This window comes from Phacochoerus africanus, chromosome 6 (assembly GCF_016906955.1).
Source record: "Phacochoerus africanus isolate WHEZ1 chromosome 6, ROS_Pafr_v1, whole genome shotgun sequence".
NCBI lineage: Eukaryota > Metazoa > Chordata > Mammalia > Artiodactyla > Suidae > Phacochoerus > Phacochoerus africanus.
In genome coordinates, this window is record NC_062549.1 from 76,171,709 (window position 1) to 76,183,404 (window position 11,696).

Genomic DNA, 11,696 nt, shown 5'->3' on the forward strand with positions numbered 1-11,696 from the left:
GAAAGAAAGAGATAGCGACCCAGCCAACATACACGATGTTGAACTGGTTACTAAACAGGCTGTAGGATCAATGATAAAATAGAAATGACAGCTATGGTGTTGTTGCCCTTTTCTATATGTGACTATTCCATATTTGCCTCACAAAACCTCAGAGGTCACCTCTTTTTAATATATGCTTCCAAGGATAAAACCATGATCTGTCTGGGAGAATGCTGCCATTCTTATGGGTTGAAATCATCTCTCGCTGGTAATGAAATATTTATTTCTCTTCGCAATAAAAATCCATTGTTTTGTTGGTATTTTTCTTTTTTTCTTTTTCAGCCACATCGGCAGTGTATGGAAATTCCCAGGGGCCAGGGATCGAATCTGAGCCACAGCTGCAGCAATGCAGATCCTTAACCCACTGTGCCCAGTCCGAGGATGGAAATGGCAGCACCACAGAGACAAGCTGGATCATTAACCTCTTTCTTTTTCTTTTTTTGCCTTTTGGGGCTGCACATGTGGCATATGGAGGTTCCCGGACTAAGGGTCCAATTTGGCCCTGCAGCTGCCAGCCTACACCACAGCCACAGTAACACAGGATCCTTAACCCACTGAGCCAGGCTAGGGATCGAACCTGCATCCTCGTGGATACTAGTTGGGTTCCTTACTGCTGAGCCACAACAGGAACTCCTTATTTTTCAATTTAATGTCATCATAAAGGATCAGAGGGCCAGCAAAGGGGATATAGTAGCTACTACCAATGACCTGGAGGGTCCAGGGGGCTGATTTCTGTTCCATTTCTCTACAAGGAGATGGAGGAGAGGAAAGAGACAGTCTTTGTCTGATAGCCAACTAGTAAAAAGATGTTTACTTGTGAGATGGAACCCAACTCACATTGGCTTTGTCTTCTTTCTGTGCTAAGCAGGACAGGGGCTGTACACTGTTAGATTTACTGCCATAACAGTGATTTGCTGTTGGTATTGTTGATCCCCAGGTGCATATAAGGAAAGCAAGGCTCAGAGAGGCTAAGTCACTTGCCCAATATCACACAGCCAGTAAACGGCTGGAAAGAATCATGATGAAAGCCGTGCCTTACCTTTGTATAAGCATACTAATACCTGCAATGAAATGTTTGATCAAGTTCAACTAATTAGTCCATGTTTCTCTTTTGGGTTATAACTTGAATTCTGTTATAACTTGAGTTGGACTGTAATTTCATGGTATGAAATACAATGCTTAAGAAATTTAAGGACATTTGTGAGAACCAAATACGACTTGTTGATGTTTACTAAGGGTCAGAGTTCCCACTGTGGTGCAGTGGGTTGGGGGTCTGGCATTGCCACAGCTGTGACATAGGTCGCAGCTAAATAATGATTGGGGTTTTTTTGGCTGTACCTCCAGCATGTGGAAGTACCCCAGCCAGGGATCAAACCCCAGATGTTCTTGCAACCTGTGCCACAGCTGCAGCAATGCTGGATTTGTAACCTGCTGCACTACAAAGGAAGTTCCAATAATTGATTAATGTCTTAATTATTCATCTTTATATACATATTAACTTTTTTTTTTTTGCTTTTTAGGGCTGTACCTGCAGCATATGGAAGTTCCCAGGCTAGGGCTTGAATCAGCTGTAGCTGCCAGAGTATGCCACAGCCATAGCCACACAGAATCCGAGCTGCACCTTCAACCTGTGCCACAGACAGCTTTCAGCAATGCCAGATCCTTAACCCACTGAGTGAGGCCAGGGATCGAAGCTTTATCCTCACAGAGACTCTGTTGGGTTCTTAACCTGCCGAGCCACAACAGGAACACCCTAGCTAACTTTCGTTCACTTCTTCAGAAGCCTCAACCATTTTAACTTGTGGCCCATTCTGCTGCTGTCTACAGATGAGTCTTCCTACATTCCACTGGGAAGAAAGGCAAAATCACTTCAAAGTAGGTATGGGAACTCTGTATAAAGCAGCACGTTGCCAAAACAAAAATTTACATCCTTTGACCTTTCAGAGAAATTTCTTAATTCCCAGTAAAAGCGAAAAATAACAGCTCAAACCAAGCACAACACAAGAACGAGAGTGAGGAGAGAGGAGAGAGCAGAGTATGAATGGAATAAAAATCAATAAAAAGGGATTTGTGTTCTTAAGTGAAAAAGCATTTGGGGAGTTCCCTGGTTGCCTAGTGGTTAAGGATCCGACGTTGTCACTGCAATGGCTTGGTCCATGGCCCAGGAACTTCCTCACATCTTGGGCGAGCCCCCACCCCCCAAAAAAGAGAAAGAAAGAAAGTGCATTTTGCAGGGATGTTATCAGATACATTACCTCTGATAATATCTCTAACACTCCATTTCTTTTTTGCACACAGTTGCAACTGTAATTATAACATGTTTTGGTGCTGGGTTAAAATATGGTTGCTTTTGCATCTCATGCAGAGCCCAGAGAGGAGAGAGAGACGGAGGGAGAGAGAGAAGAAAAAATTAGTAGCGTTGGAAAAACTGCACAGCGACTACAGGATGTCCTGTTACATTTATCTGCTTAGACAGACCCATGACTCACTATAAAACTTGACACATCGGAAATGGTTTTATTGTGCATGGTACTTTACCCCTCATAAGTATGAAACACATAGATTCGAGGATAACGAGCGATGGTGGCCCTCCTGTGAAGGCATCTGCTGCATTTCTCTTTGAGTTGAGAGGGCTCTCACTTCGGACTCAGAGCGGGTGGTGACGCAGAGCCCACAGGCAGCACCGAGCCCCTCTTCTCTCTGAACTCTCAAAAGCTCTGGACGTCCCTCCTCCCCCTTCTTAAGTCGTTGACAAATAAATGACGGGAGGAAGGTATCTGCGGATTGAATCTCTATGTTTTACCATCATTAGCAAAGCTAGGATAGGATTGGCTCAGCCGAAGAAAGTCCATTAGCCCTTGAACCACATGAAAGTGATGTGGTGCAAAAAGTCGCCAGTCATCCAGGAACAGCAATAATAATGGCAGCTTCACAGAAAAGGGACGCCAGCGCTCTCTCGTTGTCATGAAGCAAAATTCGTGCTTTCAGTTCCATCATCCTTTAAAAAGAAAAACAAAGACGTGCAGGATGAAGAGACACAGATGTGTTTTTCTCCTCCTCCTCCTTCTCATTCTCAGTCATTTACGTGTCTTATTTACGTGACCTAAAACGTCTCCTCTGCCCAAAGCCTTCTTGATGCTGTGACCTCAGCTGATCTGTGTCCTCAGCTTACATTTATGGCCAAGTCATATTATTTTTTAAAAATTAAAAAAGAAAATTTCCCTCAGTCCCCGCAATGGAATCATAAATGATGAAATGCCCTTGTTTCCTCCATTTTTCATTCGTGTTCAGATATCAGCCTGGTTGTGAGTGTGTGTGTGTGTGTGTGTGTGTGTGTGTGTGCTGTGTGTAGGGGGGTGTGTTTGTGTAGGGGGGTGTATGTACACAACTTTGTGTGCAGGATGTGAGCATGAGAAAGACATTTGTCATTCAAAAAGATGACTGGAGGAGTTCCCGTCGTGGCGCAGTGGTTAACGAATCTGACTAGGAACCATGAGGATGCGGGTTTGATCCCTGGCCTTGCTCAGTGGGTTAAGGATCCGGTGTTGCCATGAGCTGCATGGTGTGGGTCGCAGACGAGGCTCGGATCCTGCATTGCAGTGGCTGTGGCTGTGGCATAGGCCTGTGGCGGCAGCTCCGATTCGACCTCTAGCCTGGAAACCTCCCTATGCTATGGGAGTGGCCCAAGAAATGGCAAAAAAGACCGAAAAAAAAAAATATGACTCGATCAAGAAGATGGAATACTACTGAGCTGTAAAAAGAACAAAACAATGCCACTTGCAGCAACATGGATGCAACTAGACACTTGTACTAAGTGAAATAAGGCAGAAAGAGAGAGACAGATACCATATGATATCCCTTCTACGTGGAATTTAAAATATGGCACAAGTGACCCTAACTACACAAACAGAAACAGGCTCATAGACAAGGAGAGCAGATTGTGGTTGTCAAGGGTGAAGGGGGTTGGGGGAGGAATGGACTGGGAGTTGGGGTGAGCAGAGGTAAACTGTTATACGTGGAAGGGATAAACAACAGGGAACTATATTCAATGTCCTGTGATTAAACTGTAATGGAAAAGGATATTTTATTTTATTAATTTATTAATTTATTTTTATTTTATATTTCAAGGCCAAACTCGAAGCATATGGAGGTTCCCAGGCTAGGGGTCCAATTGGAGCTGTAGCTGCCGGCCTACACCACAGCTCATGGCAACGCCAGATCCTTCACCCACTGAGCAAGGCCAGGGATCAAACCCACGTCCTCATGGATGCTTGTCAGGCTTGTTGCCGCTGAGCCAAGATAGGACGGGAACTCTTGGAAAAGGATTTTTTTTGTCTTTTTTTGTTGTTGTTGTTGTAATTGTTGTTGTTGTTGTTGTTGCTATTTCTTGGGCTGCTCCCACGGCATATGGAGGTTCCCAGGCTAGGGGTCGAATCGGAGCTGTAGCCACCAGCCTACGCCAGAGCCACAGCAACGCAGGATCCGAGCCGCGTCTGCAACCTACACCACAGCTCACGGCAACGCCGGATCGTTAACCCACTGAGCAAGGGCAGGGACCGAACCCGCAACCTCATGGTTCCTAGTCGGATTCGTTAACCACTGCGCCACGACGGGAACTCCGGAAAAGGATATTTTTTTAAAAAGACTGCATATATAAATGTATAATTGAATCACTTTGCTCTATAGCAGAAATTAACGCAACATTGTAAATCAACTATACTTCAATTTTTTAAAAAAGGAAAAGATGTTTGTCGAGGGGGAGATGTGTGTTTGTGCTCGGGGTATGTGTGGGTAAGGATATGTGTGTGTAGGAGCGTATTGTGTGTAAGTGCATCTGTGTGTGTTTATGCAGGAGTGTGGGTATGCAGGGGTGTGTGGTGTGTTATATGCATGTGTATAGGTTTGCATTCAGGCAGTCACAAGTCTGTATTATAGGGGTGTGTGTGTGTGTGTGTGTGTGTGTAATGTCTGGGGAAGAAGTTTTGAAAAATGGATCAGCCATGGGGAGGGGCTGGGGGCGGTTAGAAAATAAACGGCAGGTTGGTTGAGGCCAGATGGTGCAGCTTGAATGTGGATGCCTGGAGCCCTGACTGCATTGAATGGACGGGGGTTGCTGTCCAGTGTTAGCAGGGTGGGGAGGGGAGCAAAGGGGAGCTGCCTAGGGAGTCGGTGCTTCTTGCCCACCGAGGGGCTGGCATTTGAGGGTGGGGTCAGGACATGCAGGGTCAGTTGCGAGGACGACACTGATCATCAGCAACAGAGCCATCACATCTGGGGGTGTGGGAGCTGGGTTCACCCTCAGCCAGAACCCAAGCTGCGCTCACTCAACCTCTGAGTTTCAAATGGGAAGAACAGGACTTCACAGTGTGGGACTTGGATGAGACTCAGCTGGTAAATGATTGGGCAGAACAGGGCATGGATTTCCTGGGACATTCTCAGTGGTTATTACAAAAGGAGAAAGAGAAGAAGAGAAACAAGAAAATTCAGGGAAATGCAAGGCTCCCTTGGTTTTGGTGGAGGAAGAGGGACTGTTTGTGTTTTTGACTCAAACTCTTCCTCCAGAGTCTGGAGCCGAGTCTGTGTCTGAGCGCCTCCCGCCTGTGTGGGGTCACTCTCCCTGGAGGCGGGAGGGGGCAGCCCTGGGTGGGGGGCAGGTATGGGGCACCTTGTTCCCACAGAGGGCATCCTCCGCAGGCTGACCCTTACTGTGAAGGCAAGGGAGAGGTGGCTCACAAGAGATCCAGGGGGAGTTGCAAAGGTGTCTCCAGAACAAAGATCAAGGTTTGAAGATGGGAGGTCAGTCCAGGGCACAAGATGCGGTGAAAGAAAAGGATGATGATTTGTGTAATCTGCATATTAATGTACCGATATAAAGATGGGGGCTGGTCTGTCCACAGGAAATGGGTGGCAGTGCCTCTCATTTTTTTTCCTTTTTAGGGTCGCACCTGCGGCATGTGGAAGTTCCCAGGCTAGGGGTCGAATTGGAGCTGTAGCTGCCGGCCTACCTCACAGCCTCAGCAATGCCAGATCCTTAACCCACAGAGCGAGGCCAGGGATCCAACCTGTGACCTCATGGGTGCTAGTCAGGTTCGTTTCCGCAGAGCCACATGCGAACTGCCGGACCTCTCATTTTTAACTTGGGCTCTTATACCAATCAATCCATCCGATCCCTGTCCATCTATAAATAGGAACCATGAAACTTGCCCTTCACTTCTCTCTTCCTACTGCCCTTTTCTTGACTCCTCTCCCGAACTGATAAAGACCTTGGCAGGAGGTTTGGCACTCTTCAGGCCTTGTGCTGAAGCATTTGCGCGATCATTGCCTTTTCATTCCACATTGATTCAACATCATTAAATTATTGCTGAACATGTGCCACGGACTAGGCGTCCTGAGAGGGGCAACTGCCTTCATTTTATAGCAGAAGAAATGGAATCTCAGCAAGATTAAGAGTCGTGTCCCAAAGGGCCCAGCCAGAAAGTGATGGAGCTCAGGTCTGCAGCCGGGGCTTGTTTGGTGGAGCCCAAGGGGAGAGGCACTGTGAAAAGCCTGCACAACCAAGGTGACAGACGATCCAGGAGCTCCCATGGTGGCTCCAAGGTTAACGAACCTGACTAGGAACAGTGTAGACTCGGGTTCGATCCCTGGCCTTGCCCAGTGGCTTAAGGATCCAGTGTTGCCTTGAGCTGTGGTGCAGGCCGGCAGCTATAGCTCCAATTTGACCCCTAGCCTGGGATCCTCCATATGCCGTGGGTGCAGCCCTGAAAAAAAAAAAAAATCCAGCAACACACTTGTGCTCTCCAGTGTGCAGTTTCTCCTCAGGATCCTGCAGAACATTCTCTACCCCACAGCTGCCCTGTTAGAACCCTGAAACCCAGGTGGGAGGGAATACTCTTTGGTCTTTGTCAAAGATTGTGCCACATGAAGGAGAAAAGAGAGGCTCAGAAGAAAGGGAACGCAGTTTCTGGTTAACCATAAAACTAAGTTTTAAATTCTTTATAAGGTGAAATCACTCTTTTCTCCCCTACAAATAGCTTTCTGGTTGATTTTGAGGTTGGTGGCAAGTTTCGGTCCAATGAACACTAAATTTGTCAAAAAGTGACATGGAAATAAATGAAGGAGAAATTTGTTTCTGTTCTAATCCAGGTTAGATGTTAAGAAGAAAAGTGAAACTTCTGCTTAAACACAGAACGGACAATACTGTGAAACAAAGAATGGCATTCTTGAGACATAGAAATCCTCAAATTGTTTTTGCTTAGCGTGAGCATCAATCTTAAATAATGAATTTTAAATAAATGAGTAAATTCCAAAAGGGCATTTTGCTGGACATTAAAATAATAAGATGAAAATAACACCATTACAGATGTTATAGAAGAAAGAACACAAGGCTGGGAGTGGCTTCCCTTCCAAAGAGGGGGAGTCAGGGTCTTGTTTTTTTGCTTTTTAAAAATAGCATTATTGTTTGCTCTGTTGAAGCCTAGCTTCTCTTGATTGAGAACCAAATTGCATGCTGAATTTTCTGGTAAACTAACTGTTATGGGCTCAATTGTGTCCTCACCCCAGCCCACCCCCCTACTCATATATTGAAGCCCTAAAGCTCACATAACTTGGAATGTGACTGTATTTGAAGACAGGGCTTTTAGAGATGTATTTAAATTAAAATTAAGTCATAGAGACAGGCTCAATCTGATATGACTGGTGTCCTTTAGGAAGAGGAGTTTAGGGAGTTCCCTGGTGGCTCAGTGGGTTAAGGATCCAGTATTGTCACTGCTGTGGCTCAGGTCATTGCTGTGGGGCAGGTTCGATCCCTGGCCCAGGAACGTTTGCATGCTGCAGGTGTGGTGGTTTAGGATGTAACCCATGGACCAAGGAAAGACCATGTGGGGACACAGGTGAAGGAGAGAGGCCTTAGGAGAAACCCACCCAGCCAACACCTTGCTCTCAGGCTTCTAATCTCCATGGTCGTGACAAAACAAATTTTGTTTTTAGGCCACCCAGCCTGGGGTATTTTGTAGTGGTATCCCTGGCAGACCAATATAGGAACCAGTAAAGAAACAAAATCCAGGAAAAAACCACATCCTCAGGTTCAGTGTCCACATTCCCCCATCATCACCTTCGCCAAAGACAGAACCACATGCCAGGGAGATAGAGAAATAAACATAAACATGAAATGTGTGTGTGTACGTGTGTGTGTGTGTGTGCAGGTGTGCATGCAAACGTACACTCGAGGACACCTGCCTGTGTGGGAGCACACACCAATATCCTCCCATTCTGCTCACCAAGGGATCCTGGGGGCAGCAACACCCCCATAAAAATGAATACACCTCATGTCTGGATCTTGACTTCTGAATACCATTCTCCTCTAAGAAGTCCCAGGACTCCTTGGAGAAATGGCCAGTTTGGTGGCTGGGGCAAGGACGACGAGGCCAGAACATCTTGCTGAGACAGAAAGCAAGAGACTACTCAAAAAATGATGGAAACATGTCACAAGGACACTGCAGCCACTTACCAAATCTGGCTCAATTTGCACGTAAACTAGTGAGTGTAACAGACTATAATGAATTTTAGGTAACAGCTTATAACCTATTGAAAAAAATAGAAACTATGAGTTTATGCTCATATGTAAACTGAATTTTGATGAAGGATAGGATATTTACATAGATTTAAAGGTTCTTCCCACAAAATACTTATTAATTATAAAGGGATGTGGAGTAACTGTTTGGTGAAAAAGCCTGGCAGACCCCAATTTCATCAACTGACCAGAGTAATGAGATGAACTGACCTCACCATGTCTTGCTAGCAAGACAAAGCGCTGCTTCTGGACATTCCGTCAAGAGCCTGAGCTTAGTCATGAGAAGAGAAAGCAGACAGGCTCAAATCGAGGGACTTTCTACGGAATAACTGGCCTGTAATCTTCAGAAGGGTCAAGGTCATGAAAGTTAAGGAAAGGCCGAGACACTGCTCTGGTGTCAATGACTCTAAAGAGACCTGATAACTAAAGGCCATGTCTGATTCTGGTCCAAATCTTATTGCTCTAAAGGACATTATGGGCACATTGGCAAAACTCAAACAGGGCCTGAAGGTTAGATGGCACAAATGATCAATGCAAATTTTTAATTTTAACAGTGGCTTGTGGTTCTATAGGAATTCTACAGGAAGTAGGAGTCAGGGGTGGTTGTGGTTTAATATAGATTTTATTCATATTCAGGCATGGCAAGGCTAACCGATCAGGAGATGAAAAGCCATGTCATTGAAAACATAGCTTGTTATTCACAGTTCCTAAGAGAAGGGGCCACAGCTTGCAGGGCCACGTGGGGGAAGCACAAGGGTCAGTGAGGCGGTGGAAGGATCGAGGGGGAAAACTGGACCAGAGCCTTCACTGTGGTTTCCATGGGAGGAATAGGACCGGCAGGGTCAGCAGGCTCAGGAGACAGCACTAACTGCTCTGTGTGCAAGAACCCATCTGACACACAGAACAGTTTTATGAGGTGGGTAGCATCTTGCTCAATTTTACAGAGTGAGAAACTGAAGTACTAGAAGACTAAGTAATTTGTCCCAGGTCAAAGAGTTAGTAAGAGGGGTAGCCAGGATTAACCCAGGAAACCTGTCTCAGGAATTACTGACTCTTCTGCCCAAGTAAGACTTACACAAACTGAGGAGCATCTATGTCTGAACCTCCCAATGAGAATACAGGTGGGTCTGCACATGGAGCCTCCCTCTCTGTGCCTTGGTTTTGCCACCTGAAAACCAGAGATAATAATGACACCTGTCCTCTAGGGTGGTCTCCAGGATACATGAGTTAATATTTATAAGGTGTTCTGTGTGTCTGGGATGCAGCAAGGACGAGCTAGTCATTACTATTCTTAGGGAAAAATGAGGAACCAAAGATGGTTGTCATGATACAAACTTTCAACAAACTGGGTATAGAAGAAATGCACCTCAGTGTTCCTGTCATGGCTCAGCGGTCATGAACTCGACTAGTATCCAGGAGGATGTGGGTTTGATCCTTGGCCTTGCTCAGTGGGTTAAGGCTCCAGCACTGCCATGATCTGTGCTGTAGGTTGCAGATGTGGTTTGGATCCCACATTGCAGTGGCTGTGGTGTAGGCTGGCACCTGTAGCTCCGATTCAACCCCTAGCCTGGGAACTTCCATATGACATGGGTGAGGCCCTAACAGAAGAAGAAGAAGAGGAAGAAGAAGAAGAAGGACAAGGAGGAGGAGGAAGGGGAGGAGGAGGAGGAGGAGGAAGAGGGGGAGGAGGAGGGGGGAGAAGAAGAAATGCACCTCAGTATAAGAAAGGCCCTAAACAGCAGTGGAGCACAGCTGGTACAGTACTCAACAGTGAAAGGCTTGAAAGGCTTTCCTTTAAGATCAAAAAGAGCATAAGGATGTTTGGTGTCACCACTTGTATTCAGCATAGTACTGGAAATCCTAGCCAGAGCAACTAGGCTAGAAGAAGAAATAACAGGCATCCAAATCAGAAAGGAAGAAGTGAAACTCTCTCTATTTGCAGATGTCATGGTACTATACATAGAAAACCCTGAAGACTCCACCAAAATCATGTTAGAACTAATAAATGAATTCAGTAAAACTACAGGATGCAAAATCAATTTAGAAAAACCTGTTGCATCTCTATACACTAATAGCAAACTATCAGAAAGAGAAATCAAGAAAATAATCCCATTTGCAACTGTGTCCAAAAATGCCTAGAAATAAATTTAACCAAGGAGGTGAAAAAACTAAATACTGAAAACAATAAGATACTGATTAAAGAAATTGAAGACACAAATAAAGAGAAAGATATCCCGGGCTCATGGGTTGGAAGAAATAACATTATTAAAATGTCCATACTATCCAGAACAATCTGAAGATTCGATGCAATCCTTAACAAAATTCCAGTGCCATTTTCCACAGAAATAGAACAATCCTAAAATTTGTATGGAGCCACAGAAGACTCCAAATAGCCAAAGAAATATTGAGAAAGAAAAACAAGGCTGGAGGTGTCACACTTCCTGATTTCAAGCAATATTACAAAGCTATTGTAAACAAAACAGTATGGTATTGGGAGTTCCCAGGGTTAAGGATCCGGTGTCACTGCTGTGGTATGGGTTTGATCCCTAGCCCTGGAATTTCTACATGCCACGAGTGTGGCCAAAATAAACACACCAACAAAAACCAGTATGGTACTGGCAGAAAAACTGATCAATGGCACCGAATAAGAGCCCAGAAATACACCACACATATGTGGTGACTAATTTATAACAAAGGAGTTGAGAACATACAGTGGGCCAAAGGACAGTCTCTTTAATAAATGGTGCTGGGGAAACTGGGCAGCCACGTGCAAAAGAACGAAACTGGACCCCTGTCTTACAGCACACATAAGAACTACCTCAGGAGTTTCTGTGGTGGCACAGCAGAAACGGATCCGACTACTATCCATGAGGATGCGGGTTCGATCCCTGGCCTTGCTCAGTCGGTGAAGGATCTGGCGTTGCCGTGAGCTGTGGTGTATGTCTCAGACGAGGCTTGGATCCTGCATTGCTGTGGCTGTGGTGTAGGCTGGCAGCAGTAGCTCCAATTCAACCCCTAGCCTGGGAATTTTCATATGCCGTGGGTGTGGCCCTAACAAGCAAAAGAAAAAAGGGGGGGAAATAATAAC